This window comes from Pinus tabuliformis, chromosome 4_1, assembly GCF_031772625.1.
Source record: "Pinus tabuliformis cultivar Carrire ecotype Pingquan chromosome 4_1, CPIR1, whole genome shotgun sequence".
In the NCBI taxonomy this organism is placed as follows: domain Eukaryota; kingdom Viridiplantae; phylum Streptophyta; class Pinopsida; order Pinales; family Pinaceae; genus Pinus; species Pinus tabuliformis.
This window is the reverse complement of record NC_142303.1, coordinates 57,720,802-57,735,956: the sequence shown is the minus strand read 5'-3', so window position 1 is coordinate 57,735,956 and position 15,155 is coordinate 57,720,802.

Sequence of the window (15,155 nt, the reverse complement as noted above, 5' to 3'; positions counted from 1 at the left end):
TGGTTCCTAATTCGATTCCCCTCTCTTCTAATAGTCCTTTGCTACTTGCTTCCTTGTACACCCAGCTTCACAGAGTACCTGTAGAATCAAAGTAGCATAACACTATACAAGAACATGGATCTATTATCATAAACAATCTAGGATCAGATATAAATTGACCATACAAATGCATGAAACATAAATGACACAAGAGTATGGAGGAAAACTTGAATAGCTTTATTGATAATCAAGAAAGAGCCAAGAGAGTTACAACCAGTTGTTCTGACCCAATATCATCCTCTCAGCAAGTAAGCCCTTCTTCACCTCATGCAAAGCTTAGATCACCCAACACTATGATGTTGCCTCAAGAAACCAACAACAATTCCTTACAAGATGCAAAATTCCAGCCTCTGGATCTCTGGGATGAGGGATCCATATATAGATATCTGTAAGGGAGATGAGTCAGCTTGTGATTTGATTAGTGTCTTCCCTCTTATAGTTCTTGCTTCCACTTGGAGATTGATGATCTCTTACTCATCCTTGGTCGAATTCAGAGAGGCAAGTGTCACAGGAGAAGTTTCTGGAAGATTCCATGCCTCTCCACCTCGCGGATTGACACTGCCATTTGTCACTTCTTGCCCATCGCACCCCATAGGAGGGCTTTTTGAAATGCAACGCATCCATAGAGTGTACTTAGGTGAGATGCAACGCACTTTGCCTATGGAGCAGGTGAAATGATCCTGTTTTGACCAGCTCTGAGCAGTTTTTTATGGAGAACTTCTGGGAGAAGTTGTAATCATTTGACCTTGTTCCTTTAGGGGTTGGAACAACACTTTTAGGGAATTAGGAGCCCTTGGTTTATGGACATTTTATGCTTGGGGTTGCAGTGCCCAAAAATGTCTATAACACCAACACCCTAGAAACTCAGCATCCCCTATTTTCTCCTACAATCCCTCATAGACTCCAGCATTAAGTTTAAGGTAGGGAGTCCAGATCAGCTGGCTCACCATGGGTTAATCAAAATTTTAGTGGAAGAAGCCCTCCATACATTCACACTCCCTATAGCATGGGAAGTCTTCAGAAAGATGACAGAAAAAGATGACATAAAGGCCCTCACCTATGATATCAGTCCCTCTGACAGTGAGGAAGAAGAGAAGAAAGGGGGAGAAGGTGAAGCAACTGATGACTCAGCAGGACAAGAAAAGGAGGAGGAAGAAACTAAGATAGAAGAGGAGAAGGATGAAGAGACATAAAAGGAAGAAACAGAGCAAACAGAGATAGAAAAGGAGATAGAAGGAGGAGAAAAAGAGGCAGCAGAGGCAAAACAAAGAGAAGGGTCCCCTGAGACTCTAGAAAGAGAGGCAGTAGCTGCCCTCACTACCCTGAGCACACCAATTAAACCAAAAGAAAAGAGAAAAAGGCAGGCCTCCATGTATTTCAAGGCCAGGAAAAGCACAAGGATCAAAATAGGAAAACCCCAGCCATCTTCAACAGTGCCCATTACAATTGAAGATTCACCCAATGTCAAACGGGAATAATCTCCCTCTAAAACCCCTATCACATATGAAAGAGGGACTCCTAGATCCTCCACCTAGAAGGAAAAAGTGAAACTACATGACCCAAAAATAGTCCTACAGAAGGCACAGACAGTTCTACAGGAGACACTGTCAAGGCTACAGGAGACCCAACAGCTTGAGAAAACAATGGAAGAGTGTCCAAAGGGGAAGGAGGAAGCTAAAAAGCCACAAGAACCTGATCCCCAGCCCAACCTTGCCTCCTATTACCGTCTTCTTGAAGGAGGAAGGATAATTCCACAAACATTTGCAATCCCACTATTTTTTGAATTAGAAAAGGAAACAATAAGAACACATAGGTGGATGCAAATAGCCAAATCCAAGGGGGTTGAGGATGTTGGCCACATGGAGAACAAGCTTAGAGAAATGGGTAGGGAGTTAAGTGTTGTCAGACGTAGGGAGGCAATTGCAAGAAGCCAACTCCAAACTGAAAATTAATTGCTAAGAAGTTAGCTAAAGGAGAAAGAAACCCAGCTGGCATGTATGGCTGGCTTATCCATGGATGCACTGCAATGTAGAACACCAGAAAAATCCTATGGATTATACCTCAAGGACCAATGGCTACAGTTTTAGATCAAGACTTTGGCACAAAGAGGCACAATGCCTTTTCAATATTACAAACAATTTATGGACTTGTGTGACCAAATCACGGCAGAAGATAAGGCAAAAATGGTAGAATTTTACCTGCATAATATGATCCTCATAGACATGAATGTGTGGGACCCCAATGCTAGGCTAGTGGACCTACAACTAATGGCCATGGCTTCCTGGATGAACCATGAAGAGCTAAGGGAAACAAAAGTAAAAAGGTTGATGATAAGGGAGCAGAATGAGCCATTGATGATCAGAGTTGAGCCATCAGATTCCATGGCTCTCATCAGCACACACTAGCTGCTTGTAAAGAATCCTCAATTTGCCCCTAGATATATAAGTGATCAAGCACAGGCCATTGCACATTTTGAGGACATGGAAAGGTTACTTGGGGATGATTGTGTGCATGCATGTATGAGGAGATGGAACACCTTACCACACAGTCTGAAGATCATGGAATATCATTCCCCAATGAGGATGAAGGAGGCACTAAGGATAGTGCCAATGTACAAGCACTCAATGCATAGGCTGCAGGTCAATTGGATTGGCCTCAAACTAAGTCCACCATTGCTCTTAGGCATTCTAGAAGGAAGAACAGAAGAAGAAGAGCAGAGGCAGTGGGAAGAGATAGATAGAAAAGCAGGCTTCTATGACAAGGAAGAGGAAACAACATCAGAAGCTTGGGATGCTAGAGAGGCCTACAGGGCCATCAAAGATGAGGAAATGGACTAAGTTGCTCAAAGGATGAGCAACACCTTCAATAGGGGGGTGATGATGAGCCCATAAATGGGTAATTATATGGGCTCATTTTGCCTCCTAAAATAGTTAAATCAACCATTCTCTTAGCTTATTGCATGCTTTTTATGATATTTATGCTTATGGAGTGAGTTGAGTTAGTTATGATGCCATGAGGTCTAATATGTGTTTAATGCAGATTTTTGTTGAATTTTGAAGACAAAGTCAAAGATTCAATGGACAATTGGCAGAAATAATTCGAAGTGGAAAAAGGAGAGGATTTATAGGAGGGAATCCCCCTCATTTATTACTCCCCACTTCGAATTCCCCTTCATACAGCTCGAAGTACAAACAGCCAAATCAATGCACTAGGAGGCAGCCAAGCAAGTGGAGGATAACTTATGTTTATCTCGAGTTTTGGGAACCAAGCCTCCCTGATTTTAATGAAGCTATTGGGAGCTTCAGTTGTATAAGTAGAGAGGCCTAGGGCCTCACTAGGATCAAATTTTTGTTGTACTTTTTCTATTGTAAAACTCTACTCAACTTCAAGCTTACTTTTGGTGACAGTTTTATGTAATCCTATTACTGTTTTGAAAATAAAGATGAGATCTGCTTTGAGCTAGCACTGAGTTACCTCAGAGGGTTGAAGCTCTTGGGTTAGGTCCCAATCCAAGCAGCCAAGCTCCTCTTGTTTGTATTTATATGCTTTGTTTCAGTTTATGGATTAGTTGTTGTTAAATGAATTTCTTTCTTGGTTAAGAATAGGTTGCTTTTGATGATTTCGAAGGTTGTTTCCATTTGTGTTTTCCATAGTAGGTTAAGCAGTGATAGAAAGAAGATTCAAAAGGCTAGCAATAGTGCCTTGGCCTCTTTTCCTCCCTTTGGGACCATGAACTGAGGCAGAGACCCTCTTGCTGCCCCAAAAACACGGATTTTCCTTCTCCATAGGATTTCTAGTGTTTGCAGTTCATTAGAAGGTTAATGCTTTGCTTTAGATCTCTTCCACCATGCTCATTTCTTCCTTTGCAATAAGTCTTCTTCCATGCTTTATTTTCTTGTAGCATTGCTCAGCATTCACTTCCATGGATCATAGTTTAGACTAGCTTGATGCAAAATTCTGTTTTTTAGATGTACTCACTTCCTTACGTGCTTGATCTTATTGGTTGCCTATCAGTTCTTTTGCAACAGATCCCTCCTCACAGCAAGTCAGCCTATCAGCCATCACATTCTCTCCTTGATCCATGCCCTACAGGTCGTGCAAAGTTCACCTCAAATCTGCCTTAGTTTTCTGCATTTTTCCATAGGACTTCTTCCTCTCTCCCAGTCATCTTTCCCTATCCTAGTGATTCTTGGTGGACCCTAGGTGCCCTAACACATCATCCCAACCATCATCTACCTTTTTCACCCACTCTCACACCCTCAAGACCTTCAAAACTACTCTCGACCTCCTCCTGTAGACCTCCTGTAGATCCCCTGTGTCCTCCTGTAGATTTTCCTGTAGGCCTTCTTTTGAAGGCCGAGTGTGAGAAAAGCCTCTAGAAGGCCACCCGAGACCTCCTAGGACCCATCCACACCATCCTACACCTCCTCAAACCCCAAGGTCGCCTTTCAACACCACCTATTCGCTTCCACCTTCACACACAATAAAATACATGCATGTCAAATTCACATAAAAATCCAAAAAGATGTTTTTTTCTTATTTAGTTTTAGAAATAGCTTGAGTAGATGTTGTTTACTTCCTTGAGTAGGTAATGGCATTCATTTCATGGTTTATAGTGATTTCTGCAAAAATAGGATTAGTTGGTTAAGTAGGGTTTGCTAGGTTTACTTTATATTTCAGTCTTTCTTCTTTTTTCAAATGGAGTAGCCTCTGTAGAGTAATCTCTTCTTTCATCACATATAGAGCTTCTTCTGGAATCCATAGAAGTTGGCTCGAGCTCCTAGTGATCTTGCGCCAGCTGACCAAGTGACAGCCTGCAATAAGAACTAGTACTTGTGCATACAGCATCATCACTTCCAATTTTGTTACGAACTACTGGGTTGATAAGAGTAAAGTAGGCAGCCCATGAGTTTCAGCATTATTGCTGCAATACTGGTGCTCACCATTGGTCATGCCTTTCGAGTTGACGAATGCCCCCGCAACCTTCATAATAATGATAGACAACATCTTGCGGCCCTTCACCAACTCATTCATGGTAGTGTATTTGGATGACATCTTGATCTTCAGCCAGAGTTAGGAATAGAACCTTAACCATATTCGACAGGTCCCCCAAAATTTGTGTCAACACAAATTGTGTGCCAATTTAGGGAAATGCACTTTTAGTGTGGCCCAGGTTCAATATATTGGGTACATCATTGATGAGTAGTGTGTGCATGTGGAACTAGCCAAGATGTAAGTTATTTGGGATTGGCCAGCTCTAACCACTCTAACATAGCTTCGCAGCTTTCTGGGTCTTGCCAATTTCTACCACAGGTTCGTGTTGGGGTTCTCTCATATCACTTGGCCTTTGAGTCAAGTCACCAAGGGTGGAGTGAAAGAAAAGTTATTTTGGTCTGAATCCCAACAGAATATTTTTGTTGAGTTGAAGCATCGCCTCTTCTCTGCACCAACGCTCACATTCCCAGACCTGCACAAACCATTTGAGATTTAGACAGATGTCTCTGACTATGCTATTGGTGCAATTCTTACTCAACAGGGGCATCTAGTGGCATATCATAGTGAGACACTTTTAGAAACAGTCTGAAGGTATCCCACCTATGACAAAGAGATGTATTCCATTACGCAAACCTGCTGACAATGGAAGCATTAAATTTTGGGAAAGGAAATGATCATCCACACAAACCATAGACCCCTATAGTTCATACAGACACAAGGAAACTTGTAGAATGATTTCCATAAAAAATGGTCTGCATACCTACAATAGTTCCATTTGAATATTAAGTATAAGAATGGCAGGACCAATAATGTTGCAAACTGCCTCAACCTACCACTGGTCATGGCGTTGACCACTGTGCTCGACTCTTATGGACACGAGACTTCAGGATGGCCGCATCTTTATAAGAGTGATTCAAAATTCGGCAACACATACCAAATGCTCCTGGAAGGCAAGCAAGTTCCTGATTTTCACCTCCAGGGTGCATTTTTATGCCACCTATGACACCTCGGTGTTGCTTCAATAAAGCATGCCAAGGTGATTTGGGAGGTGACTATAGTCGGGTCACTAGACATTTCAGAGTAGAGAAAATAGTGGCAGTGTTGCAGAAGTATTTTTATTGGCTGAACCTTCGACAGGATGTTCTGAAGTACATCAAATCCTGCACTGTCTGCATCATTTCCAAACTGACCATCAAGAATCAAGGCTTATATACGCATCTTGCTACTCCTAGTCGTCCTTGGGAATCCATCTCCATGGATTACACGTCGGGCCTTCCTTATACTAAACATGGAAATGAATGTGTTTTCACGGTCATCGATAGATTCTCTAAGATGGCCATTATGGCAGCCTGCAAGAAGACTATCACAACTTCTAAGTTCTTCTTTGAAAGAGTGTGGGTACACTTTTGGATCCCACATTACATTATCTTAGTTTGGGACAACAGGTACCTGATTACATTTTGGTCAAGCCTCTGGTCAATGTTGGATACCAAGCTCACTAAGTCCACGACCTTCCACCCCCAAACTGATGACCAAAGAGAGGTCGTCAACATGATGATTGTGCACATTTTGTACATGTAAAAGACGAAGGATCCATGCACATGGGATGAAATTCTTCCCTATGTCCAACATAGTTACAAAAGAGCTCTCCATAACTCAACTGGCCACATCCCCTTTCAGGTGGGGTTGGGATTCTAGCCACTATGTCCCATTGATGTGGTCATACGATTTGCAGCTACTCGGGAAAATTTGGCTCATGTCCAAGCCAAATCTGACAGGGCTAGATTCATTGAGTGCATTCATCACATCCACCAACAGTTCCATGACATATTGGATAGAGTCAATGCTAAGTATAGGCAACGTCATGATCAACATCGGGTGCCACACAAGTTCTAGGTGGGTGACAAAGTTTGGTTGCATTTTCAGAAGGAGCACCTCACTGGGGCCCACCGTAAACTTCATCGGCTCCAATATGGGTCATACACCATCACCAAGGTTGTAGGGGGAAATTCATTCGAGCTCAACATTCCACCATTCCTTGGCCTACACCCAGTAATGGATCAATTGTGACCATACTTTCCCCCGTTGTTAGACACATCCGACATTGCTGAATAGATGACAGTAACAGATCTCAATCCAATCTACATAGAACAGGCCACAACTGATAGGTTCATGGACACATAGATCAATAACACTTGCTAGGAGAGGATCCAGCTATATCGAGTTGTCAAAGTAGGCCAACTCCTTCACCAAGGCAAGTGGCTCACGAGGGACCAAGTTCAACAAAAATTTCGTCACCTCATGGAGGCTCTGCATGCAATGGGAACCATTGCTTCCTAAGGGGGGAGGACTTATCCAAGTGGATATTGGTGGCCACCCACTTATTCCACCTATACCTCCAGTCAATTTCATCTGTTTCCTTGATTATAACAGCATTTACTATTTTTAGTAGTTTTTTGGGTCCTGAACTTCCAAAGTTGTTTTGACCCCCTAAACGAAAAAAAATTGAGGTTTACAGCAAGCCCATAGTTCTAGTTGTGGAAAATCCGGTATTACCCAAAGAGATCTTTCCAACAAGGTATGATGCAGGAAAGTGTTCCCTCTGTGGACAGAGACAACCCCTCTATCCCTAGAGTGGGTCTAGTCACAGCATGGACATATCACAATAGTTTTCCTTAAACAATCATAGTTGGAGGCCTACCTCAACCGATGGTCAATGGAGTTCCATTGCGCTACTCTAGCTTCCACTTCCTTCTCCTCAATGAGTGATCAACCTGAAACAATGAAAAGGAAACACAACAAAGCACGTAACCAGAAAACAACAATGATCTATTTACTCACAAAGTTAAGAAGTCGTGAGCTATCAAGTAAATTACATACAAGACATAGGAAAGCATCATTAATTGTATTAATAATGAAATAAGAGCAAGCTTACAACCGAAGTCTTGACGTCGCAAGCCTTCTCAGAGGGTCCAACCAGTATATTTCTCAAGCATTCACTCTTTGAAGATGGATCTCCCAATATACAAAGTTCTCTCTCACTCATAAGATTTACACAAATTTAAGGGCACTTCACAACCTCCCACGAGCTATCAATAATCCCACACTTGTCACACCCACACCAGCTATCTAGCAAACTCAAAAACACTAACAGCATCGCTCAATCCAAGAATTTACCAACTAGTTGATCATAGCAATGGTGAGTGTTTAAATAGGAGAAGGAGTCTCCATGAAAGGTGGAAGAGTGAGCTTATCCCCAAGGAAGGTAGCACAAATGACAGAACTGCCATACCAGAGGAGGAAGGGCGACACAAACTATGCCAACAACCAGGTCTGGAGACATCCAGAAGGCCAACTGTTGGAATGAATTCGCCCAATCTGGATCATTGCGAGTGTATAACAGATCCTTAGCATTGACATCACTAGTAGGCAATGTAGCCAGTCATATCATCACTAAAGATAGCAAGTAGCCTCGCGCCAGAGCATGAAATCAGACCGTCGCGGGAAACAGATGTACTTCCACGTTGGAAGCATGGCAGGACTATTTACAACCGTTGTTCATTGTGTATATTAAGTCCAGATTCGCAATGAGGCAGAAAACTCAGGAAAAGTGGGTCATTTGGCAACATCATAGAGCATTTATTCGGTATGAGCATGTTTCATTGGGACACATGACACAGTAGAAAGACTGGGGTGAAAGCAGTGACAAATTACTGTGTAACAGATGCCCCCTAAATTATGAAGCCCGAGAGAGTGGGAGGGGTGAAATGATTTACGAAACTGACTGAGCTAGAACACCATCTGGAAGAACTTTGCAGGCGCAAGTACAACTGATATCTCTACTAGTGAAATACAAGTAGTCTAGGCATGGGTGCAGCCATCCAAAAGACATACGAACTAGGTCTGTGGTATGGACGTAGCCATCAAGCTAATAAGACCATGATAGTGATAAAGGTATGGTCATAGCCATCCATGAAGACTCAGGTATGGTTGCAGCCATCCATCAATGAGTCATGTAATCACGAACCAATCCACGCAGCTCAAACATGTGTAATTTGAGTTTGGGGTCTTCAACCCAACCAATCATAGTACAAATTCTAGCATGCGAATAGAAGTGCTGAGGTCGAGCATGATAGAAAGTCGCTTGATTACCGGTCAATGATGGAAACTATTAACAAGCGTGAGAGAAACCACCAATAATGTCAATGGTTCTCAAGGTACAGTGTAGCACAATCCATGAAGTGTGAAGAAGGAGCTGAAGTCGAACACTCGTGGAATCACCCAATGGACGACCAATGATGAAAGTCGACCGTCAGGCGCGAAGAACTTGCCATTGAGGCATGCAAGCTCTAAGGTACCAAAGGGGATCTCTAGATCAATCTCCTGGATAATGAGCTGATGTCGACAGGAGACGATCCATCGTAGGAGGGCCATAATGTTTCCCCCATCAACGACACGAGATAAGGAACAAGCAATAGATGGCGAAACAGAGTATCAGAGGAGGAGGCAAGGATGTAAACTGCAGAAGGATTATACTCTTGAACATATCGGTGACACAACTCCGGAGGGTGGCAACATTCAAGTACTAAGGGATCATAGATCAGATTGAATGAGGCTAAATAGCGACCCAAACCCGCGGAAGGCCAAATGATGATGTATGGATGTCCCAACCCGATAAGAAGCAAAAATGTCGATGTTCAAGAGTGACTAGCTGCCATGATGATTTCCAAATTTTCCCACACCATTGCTGGTGAGTGCCCCAATTATTTTTGAAAACAAGCTTGAAGGGGATAGCATATGCTTGTAATATAAGTTCGACCTTCGATCGAATCCAACCTAGTAATAGTTTAACGAGCCCTAGGGAGGAGAAGCTTGAGTCTCGTCATGGTGACGAGTCCAATGTCGTTATGGTTTAACGAGTCTGACATAGGTAAAACTCAGAGTCTTTTTCATGTTTAGAGAGTTTTAAAAAGACACGGAAAAGAAAACTCCAGGGGGGATCCTTTTTCGTAGATTTGTGTCTCTCGAGCCTGAAAAAGTATAAAATGATACTCAAAAGAACCGCTTGACCATTACGATCAATAAGTACTTTTCGTGATTAGTGACCTCGATCCGAAAGAGTAGAAAAGCGATCGAAATCACGTCGTTTCGTAACCAATAACGAGCTTGAAATGACAAAAGCTAGGCAATATTTTTCGTGTTTACACGATCGAAAAGAGCTTAAAGAAGACCCCTCTTATTCCATTTAACGAGTTAAAAGGGAAAACTCAGAAATCTTTTCGTCTTTAAATGGTCGGAAAAGTGCTAAAAGGTACAAAAATACTCGGCATTATTTTCATCTTTTACGAGTCAGAAAAGGGCTTAAAGGTGACTCGTCCTAGAGGAACGAGTGGTATAAAGGGTAGCAACTGGTTCCAACAATGGTGGAACTACTCAAAACATGTAATGGTCAAGAGGCTGGCTAATAAAACCACTCATCATTGTGGTTCCTCAGGAAAGGATAAAAAACCAAGTGAAAGCATATGATTGGCCAAAGAGATGGTGGCGATGGAATGAACCAACCAAGGCTAATCTAAAAGAATTTAGCCGGTAAAAACGACAATCATGAGGTGTAAATCGGCTATGGGTTCATTTTTACACAAGCTTGAACCATGGATAACTCTACTTGGATTCGGTTTCATGATTACACAAGCTTGAAACAAAAAACTATGCTTGTTATAAGTTCGCATGCCCCCAACATAATGATGCAAATCAAGGTACATGCCCCCAAGCTTCATTGCATTCAACGAGGTGGATGGAATGAAGGTTCACATTCGAGATCTTGGAAAGACTTGACTTGGATTTTACGAGATCTTAATCAAAGACTCGATTTGGAAAGGGGAGTTGTTTCATTTTTTAATGAGGTTGACACAGTGAAAAAGAACTATCCTCATAACCCTTGTTTCATCTTTTAACAAGGTTGACATAAGATCAAGAACTTTCCTCAAGACTCCTTGTTTCATTTTTTAACGAGCTTGACACAAGACAAGGAACTGTGCTCCAGGATCCTTGTTTCATTTTTTAACGAGGTTGACACAAGAACAAACTATCCTCGTGACACCTGCTCATGGGCCATACGAGAACATGGCTCCCAAGAGGTCTTCACGGGATGGAAGAAACGCACTCTGGGAGGAATACATGTCATGAGGCACTAATGACAGATCAGGTTCCAAAGCCCCCAATACATGATGTACGAGACCATCTGCATGATCATCAACAGAGGAAGAGACAGAATGGGTAGCCACATAGTTGACCTATGGCAAGGAAGGCACTACTTGCGAGCAATAATTGATAGGGGACGACGACAGCACAGGAGGCACCGGGGGGCTAAAGAACGATAATTGATCTACGATCACCATTCTTCCATCGTGTGGAAAACAAACCACACGTAAAAGTGAAGAGACGAGGGCCCCCATGGCATAAACATAGTCACGGCAAGGAGAAGACTGAAATCTAAAGCACCTTGGACAACCATGATGTCTATATAGACGGTTTTTCCCCCCAGAGTAACAGGAAGCTTCGGGAGGATCCCTAAAGGTTGACTGGTTCCTCCGTCAAACGCCAGCAGATTCTACGTGACTGGCACAAGCTGTGGGGAGCCCAAAGCTTGCCAAGTAGTGGAAGGCATAACACTGACAGACGCACCCTCATCCAAGATAGTGTCAGGTACTGCCTTATCATAGGCATGTACTGTAATCTGGAAAGGCACATAGGATGGAAGGCGGAATGCAGTCAAATGACTCTAGTCGAAGGAAACGACTGAACTACTTGGTGGGGGAATCGTATGATTCCCGCCTGCTCTACAAGAACCGAAGGAGGACTCTCTTGATCAGCAGGGATAGGAGGGTCGTTTTCAGACTTTGGAGAATCTGATGAGACGAGAAGAACATGAGCATGATGCTCTTCCAAAACAGAGTGATCAACAAGTGGTGAACCCAAGTCGACACTCTCTCCAACCAATGGTTGGTTTGGAATAGGCTTAGCACAACCAGGCTCGGAAAGAGGAGGATGGACAAGAGAAGAATCTAATTCAATCTCTTTGTCAATGGGGAGAGGGTCTGAAGAGAGCCTCTGATAACCAACTGGAAGTTGGGGTGAAGAAGCTGTAAGACTTTCCAAAACAACGGAAGCTTTATCCATGAGTGGACAAAGGTGAAGGGGATGATTTCCTTCACATAGCCTACAAGGGAATCGAATCTTCCCTTTCTTCTTACTGCTTCTAGTTCATAGGGTAGCATCGTCATGAGCTTTAGAGGACTATGAGGGATGAGCTGGATCGCAAGACCATACGTCTAAGATCTTAGGAATAACAGGAAAATCACGAAGAAGATGCTCACCATTGCACAGTTTACAAGGAAACTTAACCTTCCGAGAGGAGCAGAAGGTGGTCCGACCTGAGATGTACTTGGAGCAGTAGCTGCACAGGTGGCCTCGCGTTTATTGGACTTCTTCTTCTTCTTCATCTTCTTCTTCTGCTTCTTCTTAGTCTCCTGACTACTAGATGTGAAACTTCCACCAGGCGAAGGAGGAGATGAAGGTGAAGAAATAGGGGAAGAAGGCACAAGCTCCACCTTAGAATCAACGTGTCATGATTCAAACGAAGGAGAAGGTGGAACAAGAGTCATGACGCTCGGGACCACCGAGGTCGAAAACAACCAAACGGGCAGACCAATGGTTAACCCAGGCAAGGACAATGTTGCCAAATACGGAGCACCGGCATTCCCAAATGGAGGAAACGAACCAGGATTTCCATCTGGAGGAAGACCTTGGCTGGTAGACTCGGGGATTGTTGCCATCAAGAACGAGCTTAAAAAACACTCTTCTCACAACCAAGAACTTGAATTGTTACCAGAAATATTTCATGGGCAGTAAATTTTATGACGCAAGAACAAAACTTGACCTTTTCATGTTTCAAGAGTCGAGAAAAGGATGAAAAGGTGACTCTATCTCTTTCGAGGTTTAATGAGCCTGAAAGGACAAGTGCTCAGATGGACCTTTTCTTTTAAGGAGTCTGAAAAAGGAACGAAAGTGACTACTCTAGAGAAACTAGGCAAAAGGTTTACCAAACAACCCGTAAAATTGCATATATACCTTGGTGATCATATGAAAACCAAGGACTTTCCGTACGATAGTCAATCTTCCTGAATGCTATGTTCGATGCATTACGGTTTGCAAGGCGGCAGACATGGATTCCTAAGGATAAAGGATGATAACCTAGTGGGGTCTCCCAACATATACTCGACGGTACATGGGAGCACAATTCCGTACTAGACCACTATTGAGTCACAGAATGAGGAATCACCCAACCTTGAGTGCAAACAATAGTGACTAGGTTTAATGATGCCGGAGCACATCTCTAGCCTAGACCTATAAATAGTGTGCGTTATGTTCCAATGCGTTGTTAGGTTTATTCAGTTCATTTTAGAGTTGATCTTGGATTATGTTTCAGTTTTCAGGTCTTACCGTATGTATACAAAAAATCCTAGGATGCAGCTAGAATGAGCGAAATATCCTTTTACTTCAATGAGCACCTACCTATGGGAGGGTAGAGAGATCATTCCCAAACCAAGATAAATAAAGGCAGTCACTCAATGCATACAGACATCAATTCCTAAAGTGCACGGGTACTACTAATGAGAGATTTTATCATTCGCTTCCCAATATGCAAACTTGAAATGCAAATTCACTTTCACTTTCGTATACTAAATAAATGCAATATTTTGATTTTGATGTCTTTAAATCTGGAAGAAACAAATAAGCAAACAAGAAAGTGTGGAAAAAACTCGGCTGATCCAAACAATCGTGATCTATGTTCGGTAGTGAAAAGAAATCGAATCAATACCAAAGATTGGTTCAATAACAGTCACTACACAATCAACCAAAAACGAGCAATGGGGAAGGCTTAATCAAACCAACAAGATAATTTTGAACAAATCTTGGGCAAACCAGCAACCAAGCCAATTGATTTCAAAAACTTGAAAGAACGAACTAGGTCACACGGGTAAAAAATGCAAGATTCATTCAATAAAGCCAACGAAAGAGTGCCTTAACCATAAGCAGTGAAAAACATGCTACTGAGCAAGCGAAAAAGGCAAGGGACCAGCAGGACTGATGGACTCAGGAGGCAGAATTGAAAAAATCAATTCTACAGGAATCATCGCAGGACGTACACAAGCAACTAGTGCTGATAAGCAACTAGCCGTAGAAACAGGGCGACGTCGTCGAGGAAGTACACGACTTTTCCACAATGGATGGATTTTCAGATTCGTTGCGACTGTGAGACATTATTAAGCGACGCACAGGATCTTACAAAAGGGTGAGCGCGATGACAGCGTGACTGTTAAACTATTATCCGCGATGATGTTCAAAACAATGATAGGCGAACAAAAACTCCCAAACCAAAACCAGTCAATCCTTCAATCAAATAGAGGTATTTCCCAGATCAACCCAGGAAACTCAAAAGACTGATAGTTAATCCCCAAACTTCAAGAGAGACCAAATCAAAATCAAAACAAGAGCAAACAAGAGAAGAACATAGGCCAAACTCCCCAGCGGAGTCGCCAACTTGTGATGCAGGAAAGTGTTCCCTCTGCGGATAGAGGCAACCCCTCTAGCCCTAGAGTGGGTCTAGTCACAGCAAGGACAGATCAACAATAGTTTTCCTTAAACAGTCATAGTTGGAGGCCTACCTCAACCAGTGGTCGATGGAGTTCCGTTGCACTGCTCCAGCTTCCACTTCCTTCTCCTCAATGAGTGATCAACCTGAAACAATGCAAAGGAAATACAACAAAGCACGTAACTGGAAAACAACAATGATCTATTTACCCACAAAGTCAAGAATTCATGAGCTATCAAGTAAATTACATACAAGACATAGGAAAACATCATTGATTGTATTAATAATGAAATAAGAGCAAGCTTACAACCGAAGTCTTGACGTCACAAGCCTTCTCAGAGGGTCCAACCAGTATATTTCTCAAGCATTCACTCTTTGAAGATGGATCTCCCAATATACAAAGTTCTCCCTCACTCATAAGCTTTACATGAATTTAAGGGCACTTCACAACCTCCCACAAGCTATC